At 41.2% G+C, this 17,969-nt stretch overlaps 1 protein-coding gene across 2 annotated transcripts in view; it reads left to right on the top strand.

Annotated features, from left to right (window-relative positions):
- The window catches only part of ehbp1 (EH domain binding protein 1), a 152,217-nt gene that overhangs the window by 114,668 nt on the left and 19,580 nt on the right, over positions 1–17,969 (top strand). The window lies entirely within an intron of this gene.

Here is a 17,969-nt window from a genome sequence, read left to right as displayed (position 1 = left end):
ATGAGCACTGACACAGTTCACAAATCCACAACAGACACACACAAATGCTCACACACTTGCGCATACAAAGTGCAATCTGGTTTGGCATACAGAGCCAGATTCGGAAGGTTTTTATTTAAGATTTGGCCGGGGGTAAAGCCTTGTTAAGACATGAGACAGTGTGCCGAGCCAAAAGAGGGGCCTTGGCTCCGTTAAGTCCCTAACTGAAATTGGAGAATAGCATCCCATTTGTGATACTAAACCATCCCATTCCTCACCCAAGAATGCTGCTGGAGAGAGAAAAAATGTGTTTCCAGGAAGTGTAAAATTTTGCAAAAGTGTAGCTACAGTATTTGCTGTAGTAATTTAGTAGCAGCTCTCATGCTTTTTTCTGATATATCAGTGGCCACCTTGGTGGATTTAGCCCCCAAAATCCTAAAAAAGCAACACAGGGGAGGATAGAAGAGGAGGTTTTTAGAAAAGGAAACTGGGGAGGTGGGATTTGCGCTCACCTTACCCATCCCATTTGGGTCCTGATATCGAGACTATCTCTCCTCCGTTTGTTGTGTTCGCTTTCCTCCTTTTCGCCTCCCTCCCTGCCTCCGTGCCCTCTTCCCCTGTCGGAGCGCATGCCATTGTGTCAATCTGAAGGGCTGGTTTTCCTTCTTCTTCTTCACCCACTGATAAACCAGCCGCTAGCCAGCAAGACGCCACGTTATTTACTTCCAAACACCTTCAGCCATAAAGATTTCTCTTTATATAGTTATATAAATAAATATACCTGCGGTCCCCTCCTGAAAAATGTGATTCACTAGAAAAGGAAGAGGGTGACAACAGGCGAGGCGAGGACAAAATAATAAAAGGATCAGGAAGAGAAATTCACCTTGGTTGCTTTTCACCCCCTTATAACATCAGTGGGGAATGAAATCAGGAAATTGTGGTTTCCACAAGTCAACACAGACTACTGGCTGATGCAGTGCTATATAAATGGGTGATATAGCGTGTATTATGTACTATAAACCTCCTACGTTTGTCAAGTGCTACATTTGGTCAGAGCAGCTTATATTTATCATCAACAGCAATGAGACATGTACAGTTAGCCTATTAGGTCCTGTGTGAGGCATCAGTCATAATTTAGGGGTCATTACTTAATAAAAACATGCACACTCAGGTTGCTCCTGATTCCACATTGCGTAGCAGCAAATGAAAAGAAAAGTCGCTACATGTTGAGCGCCTTGCTCACTTCCTTAAAGTGCATTTCTGTTTCCATATCTCATTTTGCAGCACTTATCCCAGAGACTCATCCAATAGGTTATGGATTGTGCCTTTAGGCCAAGGTCTGCAGGCATCAGAGCGAGATGCGCCAGTGACAGGTGGTAACTAAAGTAACCTTTATCACCTCAGCAACTGAGGTCACCTTTCTATAGGCTGTCATAGATGATAGATATTTTCCTCTGGACTCCAGAATGTCTGATTGAAGTTGCGGCTGATTGGCTGTAAGCAAAACATCCGGTATTGATCGATCACATCTGACTGGTGCCTGCACTTTTCCAGGGGACATGGTGAGAAATTACCACCAGCTACCAGCAAATGTTGATATTTATTACTCTGCCAGCCGCAGTTTTAAAAGGCCAGATGATATATCCAGGGGTCCCTTATTATTTCACCGTCATTTAATTAGATGTCCAAGTCAATTAAGGGACTTGAAAAGTCACAGTGCAATTAAGGACATTTCACTGAATGTTATTTTATTTCAATCTTGATGAGGTCTTCCCTTGGACAGTATGCATGTCATGATGAATTGAATAAAGTTCATCAGAACTAATCACCAATTTGGGCTTTTTAGCAACATAACAAGATTGACATTAGTATGCATGTTTGAGGGGACACATTATTCCTCCATTATTCACCTGTGTCGACTGATACCTGGTTATGAAATCCAACGCTAATCTGTATCAACTTCCTCTACTAGAGTTTTGTCTCAGTTTGAAGTAAGCCAAAACACCAACACTCTCAATAATGCAACCCCCACATTTTCAAACGCAGTAGCAGCACACACTCAAGACACTGTAGTTCTGGACAAGTTGATGCATTAAAACAACATCACCTGTCAAATAAGACAGGTGTCAGCAGAAATAGAGCTTTGTGTTTCTACCAGGGACAGCTGTTAAAAAGAGCGGGGCTTTTTTTGAGAAAAGTTTGGACAGAAATAACACCACTTCCCAGTATTTTAATTGGGCTTGAGTTAAGATGTGATCTCTACAAAAGATAATCAGGAAAATGGAGGTACAGTGAAGGCTGGATGTCACAGCGACTGTTCGTGTGCTGAGAGATTTGGAGATCTCTTCCGAAACAAATTAACTTAGAGGTTAGCAGTGCTTTAGATTTTGGTATATTCTAAGGAATTAACTATTGTCATATTGACCATTTAGAAGTGAATAATGTGTATGCAGTATAAATTATACCCAGAACTGTACACAGTTTGGTACTAGACTCTCTAAGCAGGGTGGATGCCATGGCAGTGCATATGATCATATGATTCAGACCTCTTGAGGTAGGTTTGGGTGAGCTCAGTGTGCAGTGGTGCTGTGGTAGCGCACAGCGCTGCAGGACTGATGTGCAGATGTGAACAGACAGACCGACTGACCCATGACTGATTGTTCATCTCTCTGCTCCACCAGCAGAAAGCCTGGGAAGATCCACTGTGCTCTGCTGGTCCTCAATATTCCCTGCTTTGATATCACATTCTTCTGCTTTGTCATTCTCTCATCCTTTTTTTACCCTCTGTCCTCTAAGTACAGTTTGTCATTCAGCTTATAAATGCATGTATAATGTTCCCCACAAGGAAAAAGTCTTAAGTAATCCTTATTTTTTAAATTCCTCTTGTTTTAAGTTAACTAATCCCTATACTTTTAAAAATGTTTGTGCTTTTTTTTTGTCTTTCTTTGTCTCTTTCTCCCATTCCTTCTACTCTTCTGCTTCTGTGCATCACTTTCTCTTTGCTTTATTCCTTTTTTATCCCTGTGAATCTCTATTTCTTTCTCCTTTCTCTCATCCCTGCTCTCCCTTCTTTTCCACACACCCGTCTCTTCCCCCCCTCTCCTTCTCTCCCCCTGGTTTGGGCACAATGCAGCTTTCTGCAGCATTTTCTATTACGCCGCGGCCCTCCCCAGATGAATCCCAAGTAATTGGGGTGGTTAATTTATTTACTCAGAGGCAGTTCACAGCACATTAAATAATAGAGATAATTGAACAAGAATTGTCAAGTGTCTTCTGATATCAGACACATTACAGGAGGGAGTGTGCATAAAACTCCATTTCTATGCCCCCATTGTTTATGGTAATTAAGTACACAGATTTATTCCTTGGTTGCCTTCCAAGCTTATGGCAAGCGCCATTGTTGTCTTCTATTAATATGTAATCAGTAAATAGTTTAATTTTCTAATCTGCGGTTGGAGAATTCACTTTCTAACAACTCTTAATTACTGCTGGGCTCTAATGAGTCTCGCCATGCCGACGCAGCCAGCCAATCAGAAGCCAGGCCCGGGTCGGGGGGGAATTTGAATTCCTGCGGCGCCCCCCCTCGACTAATGAACTTGTTATTCTTGCACCACTGGGAGCACTGTCCTTCACACATGCAACATTAGGAGAACGTTCACCTCCTGCAACAGACAAATATTTATACATGTTTATTGGTTATATCAGAAGAATATTAGTGCATTTCATCAGAAGCGGCATATTCATTATATATACTAGACTATTGTCACATGGCTGTCTTTCATTGCATAAAACTTTTGTTTAACTATCATGCAACCTTTGTTCACAGCTTGCAGAGATTAAAAACTTTTGATGGCGTCTTAATATGTGTTTTATTGCTATGCTAATTTTAATCAGAATAGATGCTATTCATCGTTATTGTGCTTCTACTGATGCATGTAATGCATCTGACCTTGGCATTGTTGGTTTTCTAAAGGTATTGTTACACAGAAAAATATATCAAACACTCCTTATTGAAAATTCAGCTTGAGGTATGAAGAAGCATTCAAATGCATCTTGTAGCCTTCGCAGAAAATCCCCTGGCCCCTGTTTGAATATATCTAAACCACCCCCTACCTGGCCCCTGCACCTATTTACACACACCTCCCATTTCAAATAGCTATATAACCTGCAACAATGGACGCAATTATCCAAATAATGGCACTTAGCCGCACCGCAAAGCTGCCTCTCACCTACTGCGCATTTGATAAGAGATAAACAAGCAGAGAGAGCAGAGAATGAGTTTTAGCTTTCCCAGATTAACATATGTTTAAAAATTGCACTCGAAGCCGATAAGATTGACACAGGGTTTTTATGGCGCGCGCTCCTTTAATCTGCCTTTGTGTCTGCGAGTCGACGAAAGGAGAATGGCACAAGGAGGGATCCAGCAAGAGCTTAATGTACTTTACACATGCAGCCTATCCCCCTCAGTATCTGAGAAAGGGACAGAACGGACTGTCAATGCCGTCATGTTGGAACGGGCTGCTGGCCTCGACTTGGTGTGTGATTGTGTGGAGGATTGCGGAACGGCTTAAACGTCAACCTGTGGCTCTAAGTGACAGCCATCCATGCTAAGGCCTGCAGGCAGATTTTGATTTATCTAATTGTTTTATTTGCTATTTTCAGGGATTAAGTGATTTAATATCACTACTCTGATATATTTTATTGCCGTCCTTCATGACAGTTATAGAAATATTACTCTGATATTTTCTTCTATTGCTTTTCAATTTCTTTTAAAGCTATTTTTCAGGCTTGTTCACATGTCCCTCAGAGTGTCCCTGATGGGGTGCAGGCATCATTGTGTGTTAAGTTTGTATTTCCTTAGCATGAAGTGAGCCGGCCTCTCGCTCTTTTTCCCATGCCTGTCGTCCTAATCCAGCATTGTGGCAGCATCATCTTATAGTTTGACTAAAGATTTAAGCTGGGCTACGTGAGTGGCATAAGGACTCACACACACACACACACACACACACACTCTTAAATACGCATGCACATCAAGCCCTGCCTTGTCTCGTTGCGGCAACACAAACAGCGTGCGCAGCTTTAAGTATATTATCAGAGCCAGTTCTTTCACAAACGTATTGCTGAAGAAGCTTAACATTAATTATTGTAACTTTGGGCAGATTACATCCGTGCCCGCCTTGTAAGCGCAGGCAGACTCGTCTTGACCTCCTATACGAGAGCTTAAAGACACAAGAATGGCATTTTACCAACTTTAATGGGATAACCAGTCTAATCTTTCAGCACTGACAGAAGAAAAAGTGTTTAGACTATAATACCCTCCCCAGTTCACAGACTGAAAGATGGAGGGAGAGAGGTTTTGGTTGTTGGCTTTAATCAACGTTCACTTTGTTTTTAAGGTGCTACATTTTAAAACTCCTCTTTTCCTCTGTTGTTTCCTGTTGGTGTGTAAGAAAATGTTCTTCAGTGCCCTTTTGAGTCAAGTAAGCTTCAATCACGACTCTCCTCCTGAATCTTCCAATAAAGGTAGACTTGAGAATAAGCACAGGCTACGCTGAAGGCTTGTCCGCCGCATGAATTGTGATTGAAATTGTCGAGCAGAGAGATTGCGTCTGTTGTTTATCCATAATCACAGGCCCAATTCGTAAGCTAAGCTCATGGCAACTGAGATAGACACGGCCAAAAGAAGATGCGTCTCCTTCTTTTTGAAGCCTGTGGTCATTTTCTTGTTGTTGTTGTCAGGGTTACGAAAAGAGCACTCACTTTCAATCGAATGGTTTTGTGTCAGACCACAGTGGAATGTGTTTGTGGTCATCTTGAATTCACTTCAGGAGCAAATGCACCGTTCGCCCCTATGGGAGAAGAAAAGAAATCTAGGGATCACTCCTTTAAAATCCCATTGCCTTTTTCTTGCCTTTGAGGGGACAAAACAAAGGATTTGAGCTTTTTGTTTTGCGTGAAAATGTGTGTGTGTGTGTCTGTGTGTGTGAGTGAGTGAGTGTGACTCCAAGGTTCAACTGGGTCAGAACACAGATTAACACCCCCACCCCACCCACACACATATACACTCCCATTCCTGCTCATGCCCTTAATCTCCTCGGCCATTTGAATGTTTGAGCAGCAAAACAATTTAATTAGTCAACTTGCAAGGACACTGCACAAGCGACCAATGCTGAGCTCCTGCCTCCCCTGCGCTTTCTGCCCACTCCCCCCACCCCCCCCCCCTCCTGTAGTCCAGCACAGTGACACCACCCCTCACTCCCAGATGTGCACTGCTTCTTTTTTTTCTTTCTTTCTTTCTCCCCCTTCTTTTCTCCCGCTCGGTGTCAGCCTTTCATACATTCTTTAACAGTGGGGATGAAAGGGGGATTTTTGGGAAGATTAGGGAACGGGATCCTCTAGGCATTGTCTGAGAATCTTCAGATAAAACGAGCTGGGTGGATGGAGTCAACGGGTGGGAGGGAGGGGAGGCAGTCTGTTCGGATAGAGGGGAGGGGTGCAAGCAAGTTAAATTTGTTTGTAAACTACAGCTGGAATTATTATCATTATTATCTTTTACATTCTTCGTCCTTTATGATTTTCTGCTTTTCTTCTCTGTTAATAATTTTCGACGCTTCCTCTAAATCAGTTAGAGTTGCTCCGACTGGGCCAGGCACTCCTCCTTCCCTCAGCCTGCCAGCGATAGGGGCCGATTAACATTTTCAGCAGAGGGGTGAGTAAGTGGGGAGGGTTGTTGGAAAAGAATCGGGAGGTGGACAATGGCCGCTTATGATAATCTGCTCTTTATTGGAGCATCCCGCCAATGCTTTCATCAGACGCCGCTCTGCCTGACACCCCATGCAGCAGCCGGTCCAACAAACCGCGCTGCAAGCTGCCAAACACATCGTCACAGACACGCGCATGCAAACACAGAATATACACATACACAAGTTACACATTAACAATATGTTCGCACACACACAGAGGGCATGTTCTGCAGCTACACACACTCTGAAGCAGAACTGTGATGCACACAATCAAATAAATCGGAAAAATAAAACAGTGCGGGTTTTATGTTTGTTTGATTGTCTTGTTTTTGTGCATCTTAACAGTTAATTTGTTGTTTTGAAGTGAAGCTGTCATGTTTTAATCCACGTTTGGCTCCATCTTAATGTTTGTTAATGTAAATTTTATCTTCCTCCCATCTCTTACAGTTAAAATTGAAAGGGAAATTATTCGTATGTAGCTCAGATACTCCAGGGATATTTATTCTTTTTTTGTTGTTTGTTTTTTTTAATGTGGTTGATTATTAGTTAGTTAACAATCTGCGACCCAAAAGCATAATTGAATTTCAACCTTGCAGTCAATTAATCAAGGCTTTCTTATGGTAACGGATGTGGTGGCACTCGACAATGCAGGTTAATGACAGAGGTTTGGCCAGTAATTACACCATTCACTTGCTAACACAGCTGCTCGCCATGCTACCGTTGTCATCACCCCCCCTCATACACACTCCTCCCCATTTCCCATTGTAATGAGCACTCCAGGCTACAAATACCAACAGCTGTCTTTCCCAATACATTTCCATTTAAATATCTATTTAAACACAGCAATTTTGCATTTGTGTATTGAATCAAAGCTTGAGTCAGGGCCAGTGGCGGTAACAGCCTGGTGTTTGGTTTTAATGTAACGCTATATCAGATGGAAAGGATTTATTTGACACATTTGCAAACACATCAGGGACAATGTAAATCAGGAAATTTATTACAGAAAAAACAGATAACTTAATTCTTCTTTACCTTAAAGATTTAATGTTTTTTACCCAAATATATTAGTAATGGGAGAGCTGATGCCCTTAAGCAAACCTCAGAGAGGAAGGAGGGAGAAAAGATGAAGAAGGACAGGATGCAATGATTGTGTCACAGAAAGAGAGACGACGGGGAGAAACTAGTGAATCGCAGCACAGAGATGTAAGAAGGATGACTAATGTTGTTAGCAGAGCCATTACTCGTCCACAAATTAATTCATCAAGCAAATTCATCGTTCACCTCCCCTCTGCCTCTTGTCACAAGGCGTGTAATATGACACCCCTCAAATTTGTTCTAACATCTACCCCAAGGGGGGTCGAGCTCTCCCCTCCGCCTCTCTCACACACACACACACCCTCCTTCTCTTTGCTAATGGAGCAGGCGGAGCCACTTATGCTAAAAAGATTGCAGCTGTCTGTCAGCAGGTTGAGGGGAGGTGGGGGTCCTCCACTGGGTGTTATCAATGCTCTCTCTCTCTTTCTCTCTCTCACATACACTCACTCACAGTTTCTTCATTCAGAAATGTCTCTACCCTCTTGTCTCTCACTCTTTTCCAAATAAATAGAACTGCCTTTAAATTAAATGTCTGCACATCTTTTTAAGAGTAAAATTCAAGCACTTTAAGGTACCTAAACCAAAGATTTCCACACTCTCAAAGCCTTTATCATCACATCTCATTTGTTACTATAAATACAATTGTGAAAGACAATTCCTTTATACTCCGTAATCAATAGAATCAATCCATATATATCAATCAATATTGTCACTTTACAGCGTGTTCATTTTTTTGTATGTTTTGTCTGCTGTGAGACACCAGTAGACAACTCACAAATATAACGAGGGCATTGTGTAATTACAAATATTAACAAACAATTTGTTGACATGAGAAACACCAGATTCAGCTGAAAATTAAGCATTTTTCAAAGAGTATATTCAAATTGAAGCATATTTCTAACCTGAAAAACATAGCGGTTAAAGTTAAGCATTTTCCAAACTGTGTGTGTGACCCTGTATTTAACTGAGGTAGTAATGCCTTTTAAAAAAATACATTTATAAACAATTGTAAAATAGAGTACTAATGTATGAGCTTTCCAAAGAAAACATATTATTACTGAAGTTCCTCAACACTTTCTTATTTAGCAAACTGAGCCAGAGTTTCTTAATGTTAAAAGTTTGTGCAAACATATAGGAAATTTAAACACATGCAATAATCAAAAGTTGACAATTATTTAATTTGAATCATGACATATCTGTATGAATTAATTAATAAGTTAACAGACCACAATGTGACCATCTGCCTTGTGCTCGTCAACTAAAACTGCGATTTGTTACATAGCCCTACTTTACCCATGTGTATTCCCTTAAAGTATGTTGAATCTGAATCCTGGCTCGGATCTACAGATGTATGCTGATGTTTGTGTTAAGCCGTCCCAATTAACACCATCAACAGGTACTAAGGTTTACCCTAGCACTAAATCAACTCATGTTTCTCCGCCCCTCTAAGCTCCCCCAAATGGTTCACACCTCAGTGTGTGTGTAAACACATACTCAGGGAGCTAAACCACCTGGCTTAACCTTAGCTTAGCCCCACCGAGCCCTGGCTTATCTGCACATTTCAACAGTGATTCCATAACACTGCTTTTAGCTCTGGAGCTGCATCTGTCAGAGAGGAAGGCCTCAGTGTTTAGCATGCTTTTATAGAAACAAGTTTAAAGAAACAACAAGCCACAATCTGGAAGTAAGCAGAGGCTAAACACAGGTTGTTGCCTGTCTTTGTTGCTTTTGCTTTCAGGTTAAAACTATGGACTATATAGGTTGATAAATTGCCACCTTTATCTCACATAACTATTTCCATTTTATTTAGTGTGACATTTTTAGTTTAGTTTAGATGTCACTAGTTTTAAATATTCTCAGTTTAACTGCATGGGATTCAAACTCTTTTTATAATTACAATTGTATTAAATTGATGTCGACTGTGTTTTTGTCAAAGAATTTTATACATTAAATTTAATGTTAATGTCTTTTTTTTAGGTATTTTTCTCTTACCTGCTTCATATGTACGATTGCATTAATTATTCTGGTACTAAGGAAGAACAAGTACATCATACTAGACCCAACTCACAAGGGATTTTTGAGGCTGATACAGATTTTAGAAGAGAAAAATTTTACCTATTACCAATATGGCTGCCGATATAATAAATTACTGAGCTCGAATGAAATTAGACCTTTTTTATGATGATCTTGCACCATTTTAGCACAAATGGGACTCTTCTTCCTTTCTTAGAAAACAAATATCTTTCTTAAAATATGTTTACCATTATTATTCATTGCACGTATAATGTATAACATTGTCAATAATATCACCTTCTTTCCCAAACCGTACTGCCTATTTTTCCAGCTCTCTGTTGGACAAACTATGCGATAATGACACCATTTTTTAATCACCCCAAGCATAATTTCTGCAGTGTTCTGTACAAAAAGTTTTCTTAACAGTGCACATGGGACAACATATACACAAGTATCTAGAAAAACCAATATATCAATCTGCAGCATTTGCGTTATTCAGGGCAATCAAAATTATTGTGTTGCAACTTGTAGAAAAACAAACAAGGTTACACATTTCAGCTGAGACTTAAATGTTCTGCGCAGAATCCAGCTAGATGGCATTGCAGACCCCCTCTTCATGTGTTTCCTGCTAGCTGTACTGATTATGTAAAATAAAAAAAAAAGAAACACTCCCCCCAGCCCGGCCACACTCAAGCAGAGCAGTCAGAAGAGAAAACGAACCCAGGGCCTAACAAATACATGAAGGTTTGGTTTAACTAAATCCCACAGATAATGGCTACTGTGTCAAAGACTAAAGATAGCGGGAGGGGTGGTGGTGGTGGCAGTGGTGGATGGAGGGGGGGATTACTTCGGGGTTTTGCATCAGTTGCTTTCAGCTGGGTGGCCCTGCTTGTCAAAAAAAAAAGAAGGGAGAGACGGAGGGAAAGAGAGAAGGAGAGAAAAGCATTTAACGCGGCACATTGAGAAGAAGAGGGCTCTTAATGCCATCAAAGCAAGGGGAGAAATCAGCCATTAATTTATTCTGGCCCTCACACACACACACACACACAGGCATGCAAGCAGGCACACAAGTACACACACGTGAACACACGCACAAACCATGTACACCCCTTTCTGTTGTTTCCTCCAATTGTAGATAATTTCAGTAACATCTGGTCCACGCCGGTCTTGGAAGGCCACCAGGACCAAGGTTGACAAAATGTTACCACTGATCCCCTTCCCTCTGTGTGTGTGTTTGGTGTGCGCGAGTGTGTGTGCGGACCCTAAATGATTTGTGTGTGGATTGAATTATAGCCCTGACGTGAGGAGAAATTTTTCACCCTTAGATTCAGGAGGAGGGGCAGATGACTGGGCTATTCATTGGCTGATAAGAACTGATGGGGAGGTTAATAAGCTACACACCCAGGTCATCACAGGCTTTTTACTGGGCTACAGAGGAGAATGGAGGACGATGATGATGATGAGAGGAGGTGTGTGTGTGTGTGTGTGTGTGGCAGGTTGTAAGCCCGTGGAGTTGGAGGGAGTGCATCTCTCCAGTATCTGTACTTTGACATACCTTTTAAAGGTCCCTCAAAGTTCTCTCTATCACACTAAATTAGCTAAATTATGACCTTTATGCAAGTGAGTGAACATGTGTGCTTTGCAGTAATAGGCATTCACACATTTACATGTTTTAAAAGCAACTTGAATCCCTGAAGCATGTAACATTTATGTAAATTGTAAATTGTACCTGTGTGAGCAGTTGGTGTTGTTGCATTGTTGCAATGCAAACCTGTGCACACATATATAAACCATAGACTGTTTAAAATCTGGTTGTAGTCTCTGTGACGTCTCACACAGGTTTCTAAAGATCTCAATGTGGGTTGCTCCTGTTGCCGTGCCTGACTCGTAATTTACTAACAGCTAATCCAAAAATGGGCAAAGAAGCCTCCTGTGATGGCACCCATCTCTCACTCAAAGCTGACACACCCTTGATTTTGCAATACTTATGCATGAGTTATATATAAAAAAAATCAGTACACTTTGTGACAATTACCTATAGAGACCTTTTTTTTGTAAAAGGCTGTAAACGTTTATTTCTGCTGTAAAGTTTGGTGTTTTATCGTATGGTTCTTTGGGGATTGATCTGCTTTGGAGCCAGACTCAAGTGGTCATTCCAAGAAACTTTTGAACACCTCCTCTTTAGCTTCATTTTTCATCCCTGGAGACTGCCCCTTGAAATAAATAATGAACAATTATCTTAATTACCTTAAGTAAGAAGATGTCTAGTACAGTACTGTGTAGCTGTTGGTCAATTTATCAGATATTTTACTAGTTAACTGTTGGATGCTATCTTACCTTTTGTTGTTGGAAGTTATCCATCTCTCTTTAGCTTTTTTTAATTGATGATAAAAATGAAGAATCTGCCTGTTGTAGACTTGTTGCTCCTCCTGATCTACTTTAAAGGTGCTATCTATGGTTCATAGTCTGAGCAGGGGGTTGCCTAAATGAAACAGGATTGCACAATGAAATGAAGCTGTAGCCCCCTCCACGCTATGCACAAGGAAAATATATATGGTAATATAGAGATATTCAAACAATAAACAGCAACAAAGTAAATAAAGATAGCATGTAAGGAATAAATGGAAGCAAAATTACATTTATTGATGATATTTTACATTGAATTCTTCAGCACGTTTTGGCGCCAAGCCAACATGGCTGTCATTCACAAACACAGCTCAGGCTACTTTTTTTTCCCACAATTCCCCTGTGTAACCTGAGGCTAGAGGCAAGCACCCCCACTGAGCTGAAGACAAAACACTCAAACAGAAAAACAGACTAATCTCTCTTCCTCTCACTGGTCTCTCTCTCTCTCTCTCTCTCTCTCTCACTCACACACACACACACACACACTCTGACTATTTTAGCAATGCTGCTGTTGGAAACCCAGCTTAATACAAAGACACAACTTCAAGCTTCTTCCCTCAACTTTAATACCTGTTGAAGTCATCTAAGAAATCCAAAAACTGAGATGTATGATTACACATGTAGTCTTTACTTTCTTAAGTAAAAAAGCAAGCAGCAGAGAAGTAGGAGTGGAGTGAATTTATCAACATTGTTATTCAGTATATTTATCTAATCGTTATGTAAAAAATATATATTTTTATGTTTGTCCTTATAAATGTCTAACCTTAACTATGCAGACTTCAATATATGCAAAATGTATCACTAGAGAGGTATTTTCACATTCCTCTACTGAAGGAGGAGATATCTGTGCTAAATTTGAGATTCAAACGTATACAGGGCAAGCTATATTAGGTATTTCATTACTTTGGCATCAAATGCCAGAAAAAGGAACCTGAAAGAGCAAACTTGTTAGTACAAAACACACAAGAGATTACTGTATGTTTCTAACAGCCACTGATGGTTACAAGTTAACAAGCTAATAACCAACATAAAGGATGCAAAATGTAGGGCTGAATCACTGTTTATTCTATTGGAGAAAATAGACAGCTAACAATGCTCTTTCACTGGTCAACCTAGCGCAAGAATCGGTGGTGGTTGTGGCGCAGGCAAGATCCAGGATATTTCAATGAAGGAGAAAGAGTAGATGTGTCCCCAGCTCCTCTTCAAAGAGTATTTTTACATACTTTAAACTGTCTGGATGGGCACCTTTAATTATTAATGTGTACACCACCCATCAAAAATGTTATCTGAACCATTTTTTCACTTGGACGACTTCATCATAAGATCAAAACACAAAAACTGAATGTAGAGTAGGTAATGCTGCAGCTTTCACCGTATTTAAAGTAAGAATACCCGTAATGACTGACCCGCTGACATGTGAACAGATGTAGTCGTGCTGAGGAGTAATGTGAATCAAATGAGTTTAAACCGGTGGAGCTGAAGATGTTTTCCCTGTGAGCATCACTACTGAGGTGTTGAGGTGTTTGATTTTGTGTTGTATCACTGAAGCCTAATAGAAGTCAGCCCCCAAAGGTCCGAGCAAAGGCTCTCATAAGGAAAAGAATAGAAAAAAGGCACCAAGCAAGACCCTAGCATGGGGTCTCTCCTCTCTCCTCTCCCCCTCCATACCTACTCTTGTCCCAGGGCTAATAGGGAGGCGCCAGGCGCCTTTCCTGCTCCCTATCACCCACTCACCTTAATAATAAAAGAGAGCCCCCTGTGGAAAGGAGCTAGCATGAGCTGGTGAAGATCACGCTGTTAATAGGATGATGCCTTTTTGCCTTTTGTCATGAGATTATGAACGGGGATAGCCTCTCCTCGCCTCTCCTCTCTGCTCCTCCACTCGTCTTTGCTCTTCCCACACACAGCTACAGGCCTCCTGGAGGGCCCCGTTGAGTTGGAGTGGAGACTGGCGTAACCGAGGCTTTGTTCCTCTGCTTGTATGGTAAAAGGCTCGCTAATGAAATACCTTTTAGGGGGTATCGGCAGGTGAGCTCCCCAATCAGGCGTTTCAGCAAAAACACACACAGGCGAACATACACTCACATATTCTCCATCTCCTCTTCTCTGCCCCCTCTTGCTATATTAATTACCTGAAGTGCTCTGGCCTCGTGAAAAGCTCTCGATTCTGCAGCTCTCCTTCCCTTCACACGAAAACCACGCCGGCCTAAGCTAGCCTAAAGTGGGGGTGCAAGAGAAAAGGAAGGATGATAATAGTAGTAATGAACACTGGTGACAATAATGAGAAAGGTAATTGAGAAATGTTGTATGGCAGGCCCCCTGATTTTCCTTTTCCAGCCCAAAGCTAAGTGGGAACAGGTTGAAAATCATCTTATTTAGGGCTCAGTTAAATGGTTCTTGTAGAGCGTTGGAGAGAGCGGGGATTTCTGACGCTAAAGCTAAAGCGAGCTGACAAGCATAGAGCTGTGATACAGCGGCCTAATGGGGTAGGTAGTGTTTAAAGTCGCTGTTGGCGTCATTGACTCTGATTTTTTTTTCCTTTTAATTTCTTATTGAGTGGCATGGTCAAAACAGCCCGCGCTGTACTGTTCGGATTATTGTTAAACACCTCAGTGCTTCTCAGTGCTGTTCTTTTCTTTTCCACTCTGCTCACTTTGATTGTTTTCTACTGTCTGTGTGTGAGAAAACGCTCACTGTAGGTCTACACATGCATCAAACACTCACGTTTGATCGGCTAGCATGTCTATTTCTGTGTCTGTGTGTATTCTGCTTCCATCTTATGTTCATGAAAAGTCCCTGCTACATGTATGTTTGTGTTGTCTACCTTTCCTGTGTGTGTTTTGTGTTTCCTCCTGGCCTTTCTCACCCAGGCTGTGATAGAGACAGGGCGGTCTAGGCTTTAACAGACAGAGCCTGCCTCCACCAGCCCATAGTCTGCCACTCTCTGATAATGTTTATTGATTTGTAGCAAAAACACAATTTGATGGAGTGGGGCAAGAGGAGAGGGGGGGGGGGGGGGGGGATGTGGGGGTTGAGCTGAGGAGGAGAGGAGGATTGTATTTGTGTGATTGTCACAGCTTAGCTGGTTCTGCTAGACAAACAAAAAACTCCAGAAAAAAGGCATTTGTTTTGTTCTAATCTGACCTCATTTTAGACCCCTTATATTAGTCAAATAATCAGCTGAAACATATATTTAATTAAATTAAATAAAACAAGACATATTGAAGGTGAAAGAGAAGAAGGGGTAAATAAGAGAAAAAAGGCTGCATGAAGGACTTCTCTTATGCAAATACAGTCTTCACCTCTCTGTACAAGCAACAGAAAGTGTGTGTCTGTGTGTGTGCACCAAGTGGAGACTCCCAATATGAACATTTCTCCAGAGTGAGTCTATTATGTGAACTCTGTTTGCCCGAGCCCCCCACCTCTTCTTAACCTCTAAGGTGGAGCAATGAGAGGTGTCTGGAGGTTGCTCTACTGTTAGCTCTGAGGTCAAACGTGTTTGCCAAAGGGTGTGTGTATGTATGTGTGTGTGTGTGTGTGGGGGGGGGGTTCTGTAGACATAGAGAGAGTTAGCAGAGGAGAGCGTGGAGGCGTGTGTGTTTAGGAAAGAGGAGGATAAGAGGAGGAAACATATTAGCAGGACAAACCTATCATCTGTGTTTAACATGGTCTCTGAACACAAATGTTCAAACAGTGAGATGATAGGAGCTGAATATGTACTCTCTCCTGCTCATTAAAAAAGGCTTTTGGCAATCCTACCGTGCATAGTTCATCTCCCCTTGAAACAGCGCTCATGATCAGGGCTGCATGAGAACAGCCAAAATTATTTATATTTCAAGCAACAATAGCGATCATGATCATTTGTTTCTGTGTGGAAATGAAGAAATTACTTACTGACACAAAAATGCAGGCGTTTTGTCCAGCCCTGTCTCTTAGAAAAGTCTTATTAAACTTATTTCAAGTAAGAGATATTTATTTTAGATAAATTCAATTTTATTCACATAATGCAGAAACATTTTAAACAATGTATCTGCAAAATTCACATTCATATTTCATTGTTTTTCCTTTTATCAGTTTAATCATGATTAACATGGTTATGTGTAGTGTACTTGATTAGTTTTAGAGACAGATTGTGGCCTTCGTTTGAAATTGAAAAGGTCGACACTGATTTGAAGCACAAGACATGACCTGTTCATTTTTTAATATCTAACTTAAAACCACAATATTTCCCAAAGTGCATCTGAGGCCTAAAACTATAGGCAAGATTCAGGATGCAAACCTCAGTCTCAGGTGCCAGAGTTTCTCCTTTTATAAGCCCATTATCCACACTGTACTTCCCCAATGATGCAGCTCCAGAACTCACAGAGCAGTCATTCACTGGAAAACTTTTGTACGTCATCATGATATTAGCAGCAGTGACTTTGACTATACCTTTTCTCAAAAACACATTTGGCAAAACAATTAAGTAGTATACTAGAATGGCACAAACCTCCACCAAGGAAATGGTGCATTCCCATGTTCCTCGGATGGTCCCATTTCCAAGGGGTTCTTCCGATGCTGGTGTGTGCATGTCGTAATGTGTGGGTTCTACAAAGAACTTGTGTTGGATTTTATTACCTGGGGCATTCAAACAACATGCTGATATTTGTGTGACGATAAAGATAATGGGAAACAGAACTTGTGAGCCATGAAATATGGCAAGAAACATATTTTTCTTAATTTCTTTATACAACAGCACATGAATGCAACACAAATACCTCCCTGGCTGAGGTAAGCGATACTGAATTTACCAGCCACCGTCATTTTTAATCTTTCTTAAGATTTGATATCTCTTAGGAATTTGCAGCTGAACCTGTTTTATCCAAGACAAATGTTTTATTTAACCACCTCAACAGGTGTTAACTTCAAACCCTTATTTTGGTGTCAGTGACTTTTTATTATTGGGCATTTTATATCTGCATTCTACTTCAATACCTTAGCATTCAACCCATGTTGACTTCCTGTGATTATTGATTACAGAAACGAAAACCATTACACAAGATCAAACATGATTAATTCAGCCGCCCTGCATGTTGGCCCGTTTCTTTTTTCATACTGACTGAGAAATGGACCTCCACCATTAATGCACTTTGTAATTAGAAACAAATAATTATGCAGCACCACTTATGATTATGAAAAAGACTCAATTCATCCCTCTGCTAGTCATACCCCGCCTCAGATTCTGCCCCCTACCTCCACCTCTTTTTGTAGGTTCTAAAGCAAGCAGTGGTTGACAAATGACACCAGTGGAAAAGGCACTTATTGTGCCTCAGTGTGAGAGAAGGTTTTTTCTTTTTTCTCTTTCTTATTTTACTTTTCTCCTTTTTCTATCCAAGGGGAAGGGGGGAGGGAGGGAGGCAAAGAGGTGAGTGTGAATCGGTTAATGTGTTCCATTCAGCGGACATTATACACAGGTTCAATAAAGCAGGAATCTGCTCTATACGCTGAGACCATTGTGCCATTGAGGGGCGGCTAAAAAGGCCTCGAACAAGCCTCCCCCCGGAAAAAATAGCCCTCAGCACCACTCCAGTAGAGAGCAGAATAGAAGAGGAGAGAGCAGGAGGAATCACATGTGAAATGAAGAGGAGGTTGTGGGGGAGTTTGAGGTGGGAGGTTTGATTCTGACACACATCACAAGTGTTGTAACGTTGCTAAGTTGGAAATTGCAGCAATTGTTGCACTCAGTGTCTATCA

This window comes from Centropristis striata, chromosome 20 (genome assembly GCF_030273125.1).
Source record: "Centropristis striata isolate RG_2023a ecotype Rhode Island chromosome 20, C.striata_1.0, whole genome shotgun sequence".
NCBI classification, from domain to species: domain Eukaryota; kingdom Metazoa; phylum Chordata; class Actinopteri; order Perciformes; family Serranidae; genus Centropristis; species Centropristis striata.
Note: the sequence above shows the minus strand (reverse complement) of the source record. Positions and strands in the feature narration are given on the sequence as shown.